A 19,273-nucleotide genomic window follows, 5' to 3' on the forward strand; every position below is an offset into this window, starting at 1 on the left:
GTGCTGGGCCTAAATATATGCCAATGGACTGTTGCACTGGTGGCTGACGTGAAGCCTGATTCTTTGCTATGATATGAAGACTGATTCTCTGCTGACATGAAGCTAGATTGTCTGTTACGGGACCTCTCTCCTCTGCCTGGGTGCTGGGCCTAAATATATGCCAATGGACTGTTGCAGTGGTGGCTGACGTGAAGCCTCATTCTCTGCTATGACATGCAGACTAATTCTCTGCTGACATGAAGCCAGATTGTCTGTTACGGGACCTCTCTCCTCTGCCTGGGTGCTGGGTCTAAATTTATGACAATGGACTGTTGCAGTGGTGGGTGACGTGAAGCCTGATTCTCTGCTATGACATGCAGACTGATACTCTGCTGACATGAAGCCAGATTGTCTGTTACGGGACCTCTCTCCTCTGCCTGGGTGCTGGGCCTAAATATATGCCAATGGACTGTTGCAGTGGTGGCTGACGTGTAGCCTCATTCTCTGCTATGACATGCAGACTAATTCTCTGCTGACATGAAGCCAGATTGTCTGTTACGGGACCTCTCTCCTCTGCCTGGGTGCTGGGCCTAAATATATGCCAATGGACTGTTGCAGTGGTGGCTGACGTGAAGCCTGATTCTCTGCTATGACATGCAGACTAATTCTCTGCTGACATGAAGCCAGATTGTCTGTTACGGGACCTCTCTCCTCTGCCTGGGTGCTGGGCCTAAATTTATGACAATGGACTGTTGCAGTGGTGGGTGACGTGAAGCCTGATTCTCTGCTATGACATGCAGACTGATTCTCTGCTGACATGAAGCCAGATTGTCTGTTACGGGACCTCTCTCCTCTGCCTGGGTGCTGGGCCTAAATATATGCCAATGGACTGTTGCAGTGGTGGCTGACGTGAAGCCTCATTCTCTGCTATGACATGCAGACTAATTCTCTGCTGACATGAAGCCAGATCCTCTGTTACGGGACCTCTCTCCTCTGCCTGTGTGCTGGGCCTAAATATATGCCAATGGACTGTTGCACTGGTGGCTGACGTAAAGCCTGATTCTCTGCTATGATATGAAGACTGATTCTCTGCTGACATGAAGCCAGATTGTCTGTTACGGGACCTCTCTCCTCTGCCTGGGTGCTGGGCCTAAATATATGCCAATGGACTGTTGCAGTGGTGGCTGACGTGAAGCCTCATTCTCTGCTATGACATGCAGACTAATTCTCTGCTGACATGAAGCCAGATCCTCTGTTACGGGACCTCTCTCCTCTGCCTGTGTGCTGGGCCTAAATATATGAAAATGGACTGTTGCAGTGGTGGGTGACGTGAAGCCTCATTCTCTGCTATGATATGAAGACTGATTCTCTGCTGACATGAAGCCAGATTCTCTGTTACGGGACCTCTCTCCTCTGCCTGGGTGCCGGGGCCTAAATATCTGAGAATGGACTGTTCCAGTGGTGGGTGACGGGAAGCCAGATTCTCTGCTATGGGACCTCTCTCCAATTGATTTTGGTTAATTTTTATTTATTTAATTTTTAGTTTAATTCATTTCCCTATCCACATTTGTTTGCAGGGGATTTACCTACATGTTGCTGCCTTTTGCAGCCCTCTAGCCCTTTCCTGGGCTGTTTTACAGCCGTTTTAGTGCCGAAAAGTTCGGGTCCCCATTGACTTCAATGGGGTTCGGGTTCGGGACGAAGTTCGGATCGGGTTCGGATCCCGAACCCGAACATTTCCGGGAAGTTCGGCCAAACTTCTCGAACCCGAACATCCAGGTGTTCGCTCAACTCTACTTAGCACAATTATTTTTGGGAGACACTATGTTTACAGCACTATTTACTGGGTGCAGCTATTTTGAGGACACTGTGTGCCAATAATTATTGAAATGAGCACTATCTGTGTGGTAATAGTATTTTCAGGGGGATTATCTGTTTCTGCAGTATAGTATTGGGCAGCACAATAAGCACAGTACTGGCGGTGACAGCGTGGGGTGTTCATAATGAAATGGAAATAATGGAAATGTAGGAAATTAAGATTTCTATGTGTCAAACCCTGCAAAGAGAAGAGATAGCTAAAAGAAATCATGGAAGTCTGTTCCAAATGGAGAAGATACGGAAAGAGAATGTCTACATCAGGTGGGAGACATCCCTGGATGTAAGAGCCATGTGGCAATGTATTACCCTTTTTTTGTAGAGTGGTATGTTATGTTTTTCAAGTATACTCCTATAATACATCAAACTAGTAGCGCAAATGAAATGAACAAGAAATACCATATACAATATTTTTTTTTAATTTTTTTTATTAGTCCATGATTATATAAAATACATGAGTGAAAAACACAGAGGGTACCTGAAAGAAGTATCCCCTAGTACAGAGACAGCACAGGTGTATCACCAGGACACAAAACATATGGGAAATCATATAAAGATTTTAAACATTTCCTTGTCCTTTCCAAAGAAAGCTACACAAAGTATAACTAAGTGTCACCTAATAAATCATAAGGGTATAGATAAATAGTCCCCTAAAATGTTATAAACTTATTGTGGAGCGGGATAAACAGAATAAACATATAGATAATAATATATAGAAGTCCCGGAAGAGGATGTAAATCACCATTATCACATAACCCGGGCAACATCATAGAAATGATCCATCATTTGAAACCTACTGCAGTTCACAATAAAACCACCTGAATAGAGCGAGAGACAATAGAACAATAAAGGATTTTAGTTACCCACGTTGAGTATGTGGCCTTGTGCACCTGGCACTGTTCTACCTCGACGCGTGTTTAACCAACCCACTGGCTTTGTCAGGAGGCAAGGATAAAGTGGTAAAAGTAGAGGTGTATATACTATAAATGCACCTGAGATCAATATAGGATGCATTCCCGGCATGATTAAGCTGCCAGCATCACCTTAGCGAGCCATTTCGTCAGCACATGACCAACGCCGGGCGCGCCTAAGTACCAACTGATGCATAACCAGGAAATGGATATTGTGTGGTGTGAGACACTGCCCCCACCCGTCACCATGGGGACGAATGAAGCAGAGCACCATGTGACGCGGTCTCCCAGTGCATGCGTGGGATGCGTCCGAGCTCAGTACTAAAAAGACTCAGCGGTGGAGGAACTGAAGAATAAAATGTATAGTAACCTAATATCTAATCAGACCCCAAAAGCCAATTCTAGAATATGATTAGCAGTAGCTTCTAATATCATAAAATATGTGACTCGTGAGCATAATAAGTTCTTTGTATTTTTCTGAGGTATGGTTTGGTTTTATATATGCTTTCCAAGTATGTCTTGGGCTAGAGGGAAGGGTTTAGGTTCAGAATTCAGTATGGGGCAGATGCACATTCAATTTTTGTCTCAGGCAGCAGAAAAGCTAAGTGCACCCCTGGTAGTTTCTATCTTACTCCCGTTCCCCTTCTCAGTGCCCGCAGACCAGCAGTGTTATGCATTGACAGAGTCTCTTTAAATTCTTATGACTCGAAAATGCTGCCTGTTCCAAATGTAAGGTACAAGCACTTTCTAATGGCATCATTTTTTGGTTGCTGAAGTGCACAAAACCTTTCCAGCTCTTTTGTACTTTTGTTTAATTAAACAATGATATTTGTATAAAACTGCAGTTCAGTTTTCCAAATTACTCCTATGAAAGGTTCCTTTTTCCCAGCATTTTTTGTTCTTTTTTTTTTTTTACTGCATTTATAGCAATTATACTATTATCCTGTATTATTTTTATTTTAAAACGGTACTTTGTAAAATTACTTTAAAAAAATCCCAGAATGCATTACAGCAAAGTAAAAAAAAGGAACAAATCATTCTTGTAATGTTATAGCTTTCAATCAGGAGCACTATAGTTGCACTATGCTAGTTAAAAAAAAAAATGAAAATAACAATTGTTGTTCACAATAACATACACTCCTGACAATATGCCCTGAAAATATGTTTTTTTCATTCAAGCAGTTGTTCTTATAATAGATTTTTTTTTTCTCCATAAATACTGCTGCTCTGCCCTTCGTGGCCCACAGACCAGAATATATCAGAATATGATATGGAATGGACTTATCATTGAATTTAGTCCTATAAGAAACTATAAGAACTGATTAGGAATCCTACACATAGATGATGGACATAGCATTGGGACAAAGCTTGGCTTTTGACACCTGCAGCAAAGGTTAGCTTTGGTTTGGTTCCCTTCCCCTGCAAATAGTACAGTAGCCTCTGATGCTAATATGCATACCTGGATTTACAATTGGCCATGGCCTGATAATGCTACTGCTGTCTGGTGGCCCACTGTATACCCTTGTTGCAGATAAAACTTGCTGGGGGATGTATCTAACAACCAGACATTTGCCGTGACAGCCTTTTCTCAACTATATCCCTACATAGACCTGCAGGGCCATAGAAACATTGGCTGAGCTATCAAACAACCTATCAAATATTCTATAAAGTCATGGACATACCCCATGCCTCGTTTCTGACTCAATGATAAGTCAAACAGACTACTTGACTGAACATTCCATACAAGTGCAGTTTTTCCGCAGCATATCACTAGCATCCAATTTTTCTCAAATGTCTTAGGTTACTTTCATGCTAGCAGGGTTCAGTAAAAACGTTTCCGTTACTGCATCCGTTGTGAACGGATACGGTTGTATTATCTTTAACATACCCAAGACAGATCCGTCATGAACTCCATTGAAAGTCAATGGGGGACGGATCCTTTTTCTATTGTGTCATGTTGTGTCAGAGAAAATTGATCCGTCCCCATTGACTTGCATTGTGGGTCATGACGGATCCGTTTTGCGCCTCATCCCAGGACGGAAAGCAAACCGCGGCATCCTGCGAACGGTATGCATTTTGGAACATTCCGTTTTGTTCAGTTACGTTTGTGACCTAGATATTAGTAATTGTGTAATCAATACAGAAAGTTTTCTTGTGACTGTATATTTGTCAGGTAGGCCACTCTGTGCATTACTTACATGCCCTTAGATATTAATGCCACTTTATATGTAGTATTCCTTCTCCTTCGAATTGTTGCACAGTCATTCCTCAGATATGTGACTCTATAAGAAGAACATCAACCTGATCAATTATAAACATGAGAGCTATAGTGACTAAGTTAAGAAAATGTAATCTGGTACAAACATGAAATTGATATGTCGAGCTAGTGCATCCCTCTTCTTTATGTTTAACTAGGGAAATCAATTATGGTTTCAAGACAATTGCTTATGTCTTCTGTCCCATTACTTCAAATGTATTGATTGGCTTCCCATTATATAAGCTGTCTGTTCACATTTTTTAATGCGGAACCCATCTGTAGCAATAGTAACTTATTATCCCTGCAGCATGTTTATATACGGTTCCTGTAGCTATAGAGGCATTGACTGCCTGCAGAATAGATGCCTTAATATGTTTCTCATTACTAGATTGAAGGGCAATTTTAAGATTTTCTAAACTGCTCTAGGCAAATATATATATATATATATATATATATATATATATATATATATACACACACACAGTGTATTTCCATTTTGTGTAAAGTTTGATTATATTTATAAGAAAATGTTATACAACATGATCTGTGTTTTAGTGACACATCTCTGCTTAAAGGGATTGAATGGTCAAAGGGCTTGAGAACCCACATACAGGGACATATCTACCCCATTTACAGCTGAAAGGGCTGAAGAGGGGGAGCAGCCAGGCAGAAGCTAGATGACAATAATGGATGGAGGCAGGTCTTAGCAGGCACTCAACTGAAGGTAGAGGGATATCATGGCTGATTCTTTATTGAGACTCGTTATTGAAGACTCTTTATTGAGAGTGTGGGGCTCATTTATTAAGACCAGCATTTTAGATGCCGGTATTAATAAAGCCCCTGTGCCGGCAGTGGATCGTCAAAGTTATGAATAGGCGCCAGCCTCTAAATAACTTTGGCGTGTCCAGCGCCAGTCTATGTAAGTTAGCTCCCTTGCTGTCTTACATTTAGACCATTTTCTACGCCTAAACCAGGCAAAGAACTAATCCAGAGAATAGCCAGCACCTGGACCAAAGGCGCTCCCGCACGGAGAAGACACGAGACCACAGCGTCAGTAAAGAAAATCCCAGGCATATAAAATGATGAATGAGACAGGTCTGCTGGTCTCTGGCCATTTTTTTAGACCTGGCTTGAGCACGGAGAATTTGCAGATTGCGCCACCATCTGTGCCTGAAATACGCATAATATAGGCGTATTTAAATATAATAATTGACCCCCTATATATTTTGTGACTTTATATATGTGTGTTCTTTTATGTAAAAAGATCACAAATACAGTATATGCACTAATTTTGTATTTAAATGGACTATCCTAGAATAATAACTTAGGACTTTCAGAAATAGCTGAGCACTTGCCTATGTCTGGTAGTTTCATATACTTTGAATGGAATGACAGTGTGCATGCTTAACTGAAGCTCCATTCAAACAGAGGACACAGGATCTATGTTCTTGAAATCAGTGGGAAACTCATAAGCGACAATCAATCAGATACCATCACTAATCCAAGTTGTGATTTTAGGACAACCCCACTAAGTGCTGTTTCTTTTAGAGTGTAGAGGTTTTGTATGACAGTGTTATTTAGGCACTAGATCAGGCATCCTCAAACTGCGGCCCTCCAGCTGTTGTAAAACTACAACTCCCACAATGCCCTGCTGTAGGCTAATACCTATAGGCTGTTCGGGCATGCTGGGAGTTGTAGTTTTGCAACAGCTGGAGGGCCACAGTTTGAGGATGCCTGCACTAGATGATGATGCTATATACTGTAGGAGGTTATTCTGGCTTTGAAAATTGATGTGTGAGTTATGCCTGGGGTTTGAAATAGTGTAAAACCCAAAATGAATTATAAGTAGTGATGAGCGAACTTGGAATTTGCAAGTTCGGTGTTTGGGTTCTGGTTATCTAAGAATTCCATAATAGATTCTATTACCACAGACAATAATGGCATTCTAAGATGGCATGGACCACAGAAGCCCATAAGAGGCATTCCTTATTGCATTTTGTCATAATAGAAGTCTATGGAATTCTTCGATAACAGAACCCGAACACCAAACTTACAAATCACAAGTTTGCTTAACACTAATTATAAATATGCCAGATCAGCTGATCTAAAGAAACATTTTTTCCCAATGTTTTTCTATATTATTTGGTTCTTGAGGTTTATGTCATTGAGACATCATTATTCTGTCAACATAGGCTTCAGATGTTCAGGTATTAAGAAGATCTTCCATGAAAAAGAAGTTAATGACCATCTTTAAGAAATCTACAGTTTATGCATCTACTCAAGTATCCACTGTTCAAAAATTAACCACGAAGAACTAAGTTCCTATTACACCAGGAGATAATAATAAAGATCAACACTAACAAGCGTTCATATGAACGCTCGTTAGCGATGATCTGCGGCCGAATACTGGATAAATGAGCAAACGATTGTTCATCGGGTAATTGGAACTTTTTATCAGTTTTACAAATCCTTGTTTGCCGGCGGCAGACTGGACCATGTAATTAAACATTTGATTCAGTATGGGGACGAGCGATGGCATTAGTGATTTCTCATCCCCTTACTGTGGAGGAGATTGCTGCATGTAATAGCAATGGTCTCCTCCACTAGCAAGCAGGTGATTGCTGGGTAGGTACACTTTTCTCCCGACAATCACCTGTTGAATCTTCACATGTAATATAACGATTAAAGGGCATCTGTCAGCAGATATTTACCTATGAAACTGACTGGCCTGTTGTATGTGCGCTTGGCAGCTGAAAATACAGTACAAAATCTGTGTTGGTTCTATGTTCATATGTGCCTGCATTTCTGAGAAAAAATATTTTTAATATATGCAAATGAGCCTCTAGAAGCAGCGGGGGCATTGTCATTACACTGAGAGGCTCATCTCTCTCTTTAACTGCGGCACCCTTTCCACTTTGATTGACAGGGCCAGGCAGTATAAATGTGATCACCCAAGGCCATGACTTCTTCTAAAATCAATCAAAGTGCAGTGGGCATGGCAGTTGCAGAGAAAGGGGAGCCTCTAGGAGTAATGGCAACACCCCCATTGCTCTTAGAGGCTAATTTGCATATATTAAAACAATGCAGGCACATATAAGGATAGGACCAACAGAGATGCCTTCAGCTGTCAAGTGCACATGCAACAGGTCAACCAGTTTCATAGGTACAAATCTGGCCACAGATGCCCTTTAACCCCTTAGGGACACAACCTTATTTCACCTTAAGGACCAGGCCATTTTTCGCAAATCTGACCAGTGTCACTTTAAGTGCTGGTAACTTTAAAACACTTTGACTTATCCAGGCCATTTAAGATTGTTTTTTTTTGTCACATATTGTACTTCATGACACTGGTAAAATGAAGTAAAAATATTTTTATTTTTTTTGCATAAAAAAATATCTAATTTACAAAAATTTGGAAAAAATTGCAAATTTCAAAGTTTCAGTTTCTCTACTTCTGTAATACATAGTAATACCCCCAAAAATTGTGATGACTTTACATTCCCCATATGTCTACTTCATGTTTGAATTATTTTGGGAATTATATTTTATTTTTTGGTGATGTTACAATGCTTTAGAAGCAAATCTTGAAATTTTTCAGAAATTTGCAAAAACCCAATTTTTAGGGACCACTACAGTTCTGAAGTCACTTTGCAAAGCTTACATAATAGAAACCACCCAAAAAGAAACTACACCCCACAAGGTATTCAAAACGGATTTTACAAACTTTGCTAACCCTTTAGGTGTTGCACAAGAGTTATTGGCAAATGGGGATGAAATTTGAGAATGTAATTTTTTTTGCCTAATTTTCCATTTTAACCCATTTTTTCCACTAACAAAGCAAGGGTTAACAGCCAAACAAGACTGTATCTTTATTGCCCTGACTCTGCCGTTTACAGAAACACCTCATATGGAAGGCAGATTTTTCTGGACTGGTTTATTTACACTATGTCCCATTTGAAGCCCCCCTAGAGTAGAAACTCCATAAAAGCGACCCTATCTAAGAAACTACACCCCTCAAGGTATTCAAAACTGATTTTACAAACTTTGTGAACCCTTTAGGTGTTGCACAAGAATTAATGGAAAATGGAGATACAATTTAAAAATTTTACTTTTTTGGCAGATTTTCCATTTTAATTTTTTTTTCAGTTACAAAGCAAGGGTTAACAGCCAAACAAAACTAATTATTTAATGCCCTGATTCTGTAGTTTACAGAAACACCCCATATGTGGTCGTAAACTGCTGTACAGGCACACGGCAGGGCACAGAAGGAAAGGAATGCCATACGGTTTTTGGAAGGCAGGTTTTGCTGGACTGGTTTTTTGACACAATGCCCCATTTGAAGCCCCCCGATGCACTTCTAGAGTAGAAACTCCAAAAAAGTGACCCCATTTTAGAAACTACGGGATAGGGTGGCAGTTTTGTTGGTACTAGTTTAGGGTACATATGATTTTTGATTGCTCTATATTACACTTTTTGTGCAGTAAGGTAACAAGAAATTGTCACAGTCGTTACCTTTAGCTGTGACCTTCTGTCTATGCTCTTGCTACAGCTCCGTTCCTGTGTGTTTGTGGTTCTTTATGGGTTAACTCCCCTGTGTGCCTATTAGGAATTAATCTTCTGTCTGCTCCATGGGTGTGGCCTCTCTGCTGCACCCATGGAATCTGTATATAAGGCTGAGGTTTCCTCAGTTCTGGGTCAGCTCTTCTGGTGTGTGTTGTCTTGTCCTGCTCCTAGTTTGTACTCACTCTCCCATGCTGCTGACCAAGGGGATCCGTGTCTGTCTGTCTGTCTATCTGGGCTCTGTGGGTTTCCTACTTGTTCATTCCTGTCCTCTTTCCTGTGTTTTGTTAGCTGTTCTGCCAGTTATGTTTTAGTTACCTAGTTTGTCTTCATATGTCTCTGTTCAGCAAGCCCTTGCTGCACCTTTCTTTGCAGCAGAGTGCCATGGGCAAGGCCATGCAGTTTACTACTGGTGGAGCTAGTCCTTCTCTGCTCATTGTCACTCCTGTTTCCTTGCTATGAACTCCTGCTTGTGTTTTTAGTAGCCTCCTTGTATTTGCCTGTTTGTTATGTTTTCCTATGTACCGTTGGTACCTTCTGGTACCTGTTGTCCGTTTGCTCCTGTTGTCACTGTCTAGTTCACGCTCCAGAGTGGACCCTGGCAACTCCCTGCGGCAAAGCCTAACCCTACCATCTGGGGCCCTAGTGAATACCAGGAGTTGCTTAGTCACGCCCCTCTGGAGTATTACTAGACAGTGGCGCAGTGGGGGTTTTCCTCCCACTGTGCGGACGGTACATAGAGCTTTCTATTTCCCTGTGTTTCCCTCCTTGAATTCTATTTGTGCAATAAACTCTTGTGTATCTGTACCTGATTTCTGTTTGTTTATTGCTTGAGGACACGGATATCTCTCCTGGGACCTCCAACTCGTGACAGAAATAGCTTTTTTGGCACCGTTTATTTATTTTTTGTTATTTACAACATTTATCTGACAGGTTAGATCATCTGGTAATTTTATAGAGCAGGTTGTCACGGACGCGGTGATACCTAATATGTATACAATTTTTTATTTTATTTATGTAAGTTTTACACAATGATTTCATTTTTAAAACAAAAAAATGTTTTGGTGTCTCCATAGTCTAAGAGCCATAGTTTTTTTTTCAGTTTTTGGGCGATTATCTTAAGTAGGGTCTCATTTTTTGTGGGATGAGATGAAGGTTTGATTGGCACTATTTTGGGGGTGCATATGACTTTTTGATTGCTTGCTATTACACTTTTTGTGACGGAAGATGACAAAAAATAGCTTTTTTTACACCGTTTTTTTTTTTTTTTTTTTTTTTTTACGGTGGTCATCTGAGGGGTTAGGTCATGTGATATTTTTATAGAGCCAGTCGATACAGGCGCTGCAATGCCTAATATGTATATTTTTTTCATTTATGTAAGTTTTACACAATGATTTCATTTTTGAAACAAAAAAAAATCATGTTTTAGTGTTTCCATAGTCTAAGAGCCATAGTTTTTTTTCAGTTTTTGGGTGATTATCTTGGGGAGAGTATGATTTTTGCGGGATGAGATGACGGTTTGATTGTTACAATTTTAGCGTACATGCGACTTTTTTGATCACTTTTATTACCTTTTTGGGGAAAATCAGGTCGTTACGGACGCGGCGATACCATCACATGTTTAGGGAATTTTATTTTTTTCATTTTTAATCAGTGATAAATGTGTTTTTTGAGTTTTACCTTTTTTTCTAGTTTTTTTTTACCCAGACCAACTTCGTTCTTGAAGATCCAGTGGGTCTGATGTCTGTACAATGCAGTACAGTACACTGCAGTATACTTTAGCACAGATCTGTTCAGAACCATGGACAGCAGGATGCCTGAGAAGGCGTCCTGTTGCCATGGGAACCTTCCCCGTCTGCTCAGTTGTGGCCCCCTCTTACTGTTAACCTTTTCCATACCGCAGTCCGTACGGACCGCGGTATGGAAAGGGTTAAACGGCTGACATTACATCACAGATGTCAGCCGTTTATACCAGGGTGTCAGCAATGTGCTGACACCCTGGTATACCCACTTGCCACCAACAATTATTCAAAGGGAGGCGCACCGCCCGCCTCCCGCACCGCCCGCAACCCGCCCCCCTGCACCCCGCCGACATGAAATCATTCAGGGGTGTGAGGGGGGGGGGAACATATATAGTTTAGGCATAAAAAAGTTTCTGATGGCCGCGGTCAGGGACCGCAGGGATCAGAAACTGCAAAAAATGCATCAAACCGCAGGTCTGAATTGACCTGCGGTTTGTTGAGATCGCCAACATGGGGGGTCACGGGACCCCCCGCGCATTTAGCCGAGGTGCCTGCTCAATGATTTGAGCAGGCACCTTGTTCCGATCACCGCCAGCCGGGCGGCAGTGATTGGAACAACACATGACGTACCGGTACATCATGTATCCTTAAGTACCAGGATAACATGACGTACCGGTACGTCATGAGTCCTAAAGAGGTTAAACAGGTTTGGTTCCATCATATCTCCCTGTGACCAGAGGGTCAGGCTTGTGCCTAGCCATACATTTTTCAGTAGCTGCTGATGTAGAGGAAAATAGTGTAACATGCTAGTCATTTAAATTAATGGCTGACCATGTAATATATGGACAGACCGAGACCTCCGGAGCAATGTGCTTTTTGATAGATGACCTCTGCTATGGTTAACAGATGGTTTTGACAAGGCTATAGCAATAAATACATGTTTGTGAAGTCCACGGGGCATATAGAAAGAGGTTGTTTTCATGAGACAACATTAGTGTAATATATCTTTCTAGGTTTCTAAATACTCAGAGAAGAGTTCACTAAAATGTATTGTTATACTTTATGGATTAGTGATTCAGATGCCATAGTAAATGTAAATACCTATTTGACCTTCAACCAAAAAAGTCCAGATAATGTCATAGTAGGCTGTTGTCTACATATTCACTCCACACATATTCACAGCTCTACCCGCAATCGTATAATGTATAAGAACTGATTTATAAATGTATGTGATGGGATTTAAGATGATATTTTGAGTATCTCTTTTCCAAAGCTTGGTCATTTACTGCTATTTTATGTAAGAATCTTTGAGTCACTTCCATTTGAATGTAGTTTGGAAAGGATGTATGCCTTTGTGAGCCTCTAGCTCTGTATAGGACAGCTTAAGGTTATCAGACCCAAAGATCCGCAGCTGTTTCCACTCAGCCCTCCACCCTCTTGTTTCTTTATGCTGAGTATTCTGTTAGGAACCTTGCACAGATGGTTCAGGTTCTTCTTCATCACAATCCAGCTTGTTCTCACAGAAAATTAACACGTCCGCCACTTTTTCTTGCCGAGCTTCAAAAATGCTGTTCAGTTCAATTAAAGGGAAAGTGTATACATGCAGTTAAATCAGCATGCAAGGATATGCTAGGTATAAACTATCTAAAGAGGAGCAAAGTTTTCAAACATTTTATTTGGTTGTTTCATCGAATTTCTCCCAAAAATGTGCTTTGTTACAAATTAATTCATCACAATTTGTGTTAAATTAGGTCTATCCCTGTCTGCAGTTAAACTGCAGGGAGAATGTATATTGGTGTACATCACTGTACAATGTTGCAACAAGCATAGCTAGAAACCGTTACTGTGCATCTGAATGACAGGCAGGTCACATACATGGACGTGCGCATCATTGTACAGGCCACTGACATACCTAGCTAACCGCTAGCTAAACCAAAAGAAAAGCATATAGCGGCCTTTGGTGTAGAAAAAAAAAAATACTAAGCACCCCTGCAGGTGTCCCAATGACTCTTTAGTGAAACAAAATAAGGATATGGAATAAAGTAGTGGTGAAAAAAAATGTAAAAATTATTTTAACCACTTCATTACCCGAGTGTTTATCCCCCTTCCTTATTAGGCCAGTTTTTCAGTTGTAGCAATGGGTCTATCTAACTGAAAATAACTGATTAATTTCTGGCTAATCCATATTTGTGGATGCAAATAGAGGGGACATGGTGTCATGAACCCACTATTATCACGATCGGCGTGACTATCACATACGTGACACAGAGGGAGGGAAAGAGGAAGGCCCTGCCCAAGTGAGAGGGAAGGTGGTGACCCCTGACTCACCTTTCGGCTGGCACCTGGCTGCCCTGACGTCCCTAGACGGGTTCCTCACCCGTACGCCGATCACGTGCCTAAAACCCTGGCTTTCCCTAAGATGAGCCCTAGATAGTGAACAGGGTGGTGGGAACACTAGTCCGCACCACTAGCTCTAAAGGAAAACACCAAGGGGAGGACAGACAATACAGACTCAACATATAATCCCAGGTGGGCGACAACAGGAGACAACAAAAAAGCCCAACAGGGATCCGGAGGGTAGCACTCTGGAACAACAACCAGGATTCACATCTCCAGTGGGTCAGTATAGAAGTCCAGGCAGAAAGCTCTATAACTGGCAACTAGAGAAGTGTGAGAGGAGAATATAAGGAGGTTGGGAGTGGCAGACAAGAAACAGCTGAGGAGGAGAAGCTACGGATCCCTGAGTGAGACAAAAAGGATTGCAAGGCAAACACAGAAAACAATCACTAAGAAACAACGTGATCTTTAGACATAGAGCGCGCAGCCACCCGCTGCGACTTCCTGACCCCAGGTATAACGGAGTCAGACGTGGCTCTTGACACCCTCGTGACAACTATTTGCATGTGCAAGTATTACAGTTGTGTTATCACTCACCTGGATACAGATGGGGATGGTACAGGCTGAAGACACCAAGAGAGGAATTTGATTGGTTTGATTTTATATATATATATATATATATATATATATATATATATATACAGTACAGACCAAAAGTTTGGGCACACCTTTTTATTCAAAGAGTTTTCTTTATTTTCATGACTGAAAATTGTAGATTCACACTGAAGGCATCAAAACTATGAATTAACACACGTGGAATTATATACATAACAAAAAAGTGTGAAACAACTGAAAATATGTCATATTCTGGGTTCTTCAAAGTAGCCACCTTTTGCTTTGATTACTGCTTTGCACACTCTTGGCATTCTCTTGATGAGCTTCAAGAGGTCGTCACCTGAAATGGTCTTCCAACAGTCTTGAAGGAGTTTCCAGAGATGCTTAGCACTTGTTGGCCCTTTTGCCTTCACTCTGTGGTCCAGCTCACCCCAAACCATCTCGATTGGGTTCAGGTCCGGTGACTGTGGAGGCCAGGTCATCTGGCGCAGCACCCCATCACTATCCTTCATGGTCAAATAGCCCTTACACAGCCTGGAGGTGTGTTTGGGGTCATTGTCCTGTTGAAAAATAAATGATGGTCCAACTAAACGCAAACCGGATGGAATAGCATGCCGCTGCAAGATGCTGTGGTAGCCATGCTGGTTCAGTATGCCTTCAATTTTGAATAAATCCCCAACAGTGTCACCAGCAAAGCACCCCCACACCATCACACCTCCTCCTCCATGCTTCACGGTGGGAACCAGGCATGTAGAGTCCATCCGTTCACCTTTTCTGCGTCGCACAAAGACACCGTGGTTGGAACCAAAGATCTCAAATTTGGACTCATCAGTCCAAAGCACAGATTTCCACTGGTCTAATGTCCATTCATTGTGTTCTTTAGCCCAAACAAGTCTCTTATGCTTGTTGCCTGTCCTTAGCAGTGGTTTCCTAGCAGATATTCTACCATGAAGGCCTGATTCACACAGTCTCCTCTTAACAGTTGTTCTAGAGATGTGTCTGCTGCTAGAACTCTGTGTGGCATTGACCTGGTCTCTAATCTGAGCTGCTGTTAACTTGCGATTTCTGAGGCTGGTGACTCGGATGAACTTATCCTCCACAGCAGAGGTGACTCTTGGTCTTCCTTTCCTGGGGCGGTCCGCATATGAGCCAGTTTCTTTGTAGCGCTTGATGGTTTTTGTGACTGTACTTGGGGACACCAATTTTTCGAACTGACTGACCTTAATTTCTTAAAGTAATGATGGCCACTCGTTTTTCTTTACTTAGCTGCTTTTTCTTGCCATAATACAAATTCTAAAAGTCTATTCAGTAGGACTATCAGCTGTGTATCCACCTGACTTCTCCACAACGCAACTGATGGTCCCAACCCCATTTATAAGGCAAGAAATCCCACTTATTAAACCTGACAAGGCACACCTGTGAAGTGAAAACCATTTCAGGTGACTACCTCTTGAAGCTCATCAAGAGAATGCCAAGAGTGTGCAAAGCAGTAATCAAAGCAAAAGGTGGCTACTTTGAAGAACCCAGAATATTACATATTTTCAGTTGTTTCACACTTCTTTGTTATGTATATAATTCCACATGTGTTAATTCATAGTTTTGATGCCTTCTGTGTGAATCTACAATTTTCATAGTCATGAAAATAAAGAAAACTCTTTGAATAAAAAGGTGTGCCCAAACTTTTGGTCTGTACTGTATATATATATATATATATATATATATATAGAAAAGAAAATTGATGGCGGCACTGAAAAAAGCAGATTGGGTGCTAGGTCCAGGGATGTAGCGGCTTACCCCGTCTGATGCAGATGAAGAAACGGACAGCACTCCAAGTAAAAATCAGTGATCTTTTTATTCACCCATGTGGGTAGCAGCAACGTTTCGGCTCATGCAAGAGCCTTTTTCAAGCAATGAACACACTCAAACTGGGGTATAAATAGCCCAACCCCTGTGATGTCACAATATGGTCAATAATCAAACATATTCCAATAAAGTGCAAAAAGTGCTTATAATCACAGTCAAGCTGTAAATATAACAGTGTATCGTATAACAATCAATCAATAGTGAATAAGAATGCATTATAAAATAAATGCATTGTAGCATAAAAGTGCATATTGACATAACAATATAATGATCAATTAATAAATACCAGGTGCCTAAGTGGTGAAAAAAGACATGATGCTGTCAAGAGAAGGAGGAGCGAAGACATACCAGGTGCTGTTATCAATGCCGCACATGTCAGGTATCACCATGTCCGGCGTTCAGATGACTGTAATGCGCAGGCGCCGAGTCGCATCGCGCCTGCGCATACGTAATGCGCCGAGTCGTATCGCGTACATAATGCGGCTCACTCAGATGACATCACCGGAACCTGCACAGACGTCACATCCGGCGTTCGGATCACTGCAGTACGCAAGCGCCGAGTCGCATAACGTCCACGATACGGCTCACTGAGTGAGCCGTATCGTGGACGTTATGCGACTCGGCGCTTGCGTACTGCAGTGATCCGAACGCCGGATGTGACGTCTGTGCAGGTTCCGGTGATGTCATCTGAGTGAGCCGCATTATGTACGCGATACGACTCGGCGCATTACGTATGCGCAGGCGCGATGCGACTCGGCGCCTGCGCATTACAGTCATCTGAACGCCGGACATGGTGATACCTGACATGTGCGGCATTGATAACAGCACCTGGTATGTCTTCGCTCCTCCTTCTCTTGACAGCATCATGTCTTTTTTCACCACTTAGGCACCTGGTATTTATTAATTGATCATTATATTGTTATGTCAATATGCACTTTTATGCTACAATGCATTTATTTTATAATGCATTCTTATTCACTATTGATTGATTGTTATACGATACACTGTTATATTTACAGCTTGACTGTGATTATAAGCACTTTTTGCACTTTATTGGAATATGTTTGATTATTGACCATATTGTGACATCACAGGGGTTGGGCTATTTATACCCCAGTTTGAGTGTGTTCATTGCTTGAAAAAGGCTCTTGCATGAGCCGAAACGTTGCTGCTACCCACATGGGTGAATAAAAAGATCACTGATTTTTACTTGGAGTGCTGTCCGTTTCTTCATCTATATATATATATATATATATGTAAAAAATATATTTTTTATTTTATTTTTTTATTTTATTTTTTTATGAACGAAAAAAGGGCAGGATGTTTGTATGCAAGTGTACGTAGTAATCACCCAAAAATTAAACTGACTTTCGTATATATGAAAATCCAAAAGACTTTATTATAAATATACTGTATATGAACAATACATACATGCATAATAAAAGAAGGCAGCACAAGGCAGGACACACAGATGAGGAGCAGGACCCAAGGAGAGGCAGGTAGATCAGTGCACGACAATAATTACAGGCAAAAAGAATGCTAGCTAAAAAAGCATACATCAAAACCTCATGACAGCAACGCCCCAAACAAAGTGCAAAGGAGGCAATTGTAGAGACTGAGGTTAGAGTACAAGGACAAGATTAAACATACCCTGAGTAGTGCAAAGATCTCCCGGCCTCTCCTTGGGTCCTGCTCCTCATCTGTGTGTCCTGCCTTGTGCTGCCTTCTTTTATTATGCATGCATGTATTGTTCATATATATTTATAATAAAGTCTTTTGGATTTTCATATATACGAAAGTCAGTTTCATTTTTTGGTGATTATTATACTCCTTGCGGGTCAGTTTTTTCAATTTATTTGATATTTATTCTGTCCGGTTAATATTGGTTGAACAAGTGTACGTAGTAACATAGTAACATAGTACATAAGGCCGAAAAAAGACATTTGTCCATCCAGTTCGGCCTGTTATCCGGCCTGTTATCCTGCAAGTTGACTATTGATAATACTAGTAACTGTTGCTATAGCTTTTAAAATGTTTTATTTTATTTTTTATTATTATTTTTAGTTATTTATTTGATATATAAATGGTGATGCCAACATGGTGAAATATGGTATCTAGTGTCCCCGTAATAGACTGGTGAGGGTGGCAACAGCATGATGAGTCCCAATAGTGACCCCAAAACAAAGTGGTGAAGGTGACAACAGCATAAAGAGTCACAATAGTAGTCCCATAACAGAGTGGTGCAGGTAGCAACAGCATGAAGAGTCTCAAAAGTGGCCCCAGAACAGAGTAGGGAAGGGGTGGGCAACAGCAGTGGCAGTAACAGCACAAGGCGATGGCAGAGCACAGTAAGAGCAGATGGCAGTAGAGGCAGCAGGCGTGTGGCAGCATCAGAATAGAGGCAGCTGCATTTGGCCAGAAGTAACAGGCTATTTGTTACAATGTTCGGGTGTGGGAGCACACTACAGTCAGATTATTACTGTCAAAATAATCTATTCTGTTACATCAGGCACCAGTGTCTGGAAATCTTGGTTGATCCAGGCCTGATTCATCTTTATAAAGGTTATTTAGTCTATCAACATTTTGTGTCGAAAGGCAAGTTGTCTTTGGGGCAAATATGCCATCCGCTGCACTAAACACCCGCTCTGATGCCACACTATTGGCCAGTCAGGAAAGCTTGCCCAGGGCAAACCCGGCCAGTTGCTGCCACAATTCAAGTTTGGCTGCCCAGTAGTCCAGGGGATCTTGGGTGACAGGGTACAGTCCAAAGTATGCCACTACCTGCTGGTTCAAGTTCTGCTCCATGTCCTGCTGCTGCTGGTTGGTTTATTCAGTAGGCAGCTGAAGAAAGCTTCTCATCAGAAACTCACGACTTAAGCTGCTGCTGATGGAGCTGGTGCTGCTCCTGTGCCCCTTTTCAGTAATGGCAGTGGAGAGTGAGCTCAGAGAGTCCCCCCAGTTGACATACGTGAGGATGGGCGATGGCGCATGTAGGCATTGACCAACCTACTACAGAGCATGTCTCGATAGTAGTTACGTTTTTCATCCCTCTCAGAAGGTGTAAAAAAGGCCCACATTTTTGACTGGTAACGAGGATCTAACATTGTGTAGAGCAAGTAGTTATCCCTCTGCTG

This window comes from Bufo gargarizans, chromosome 2 (assembly GCF_014858855.1).
Source record: "Bufo gargarizans isolate SCDJY-AF-19 chromosome 2, ASM1485885v1, whole genome shotgun sequence".
NCBI lineage: Eukaryota > Metazoa > Chordata > Amphibia > Anura > Bufonidae > Bufo > Bufo gargarizans.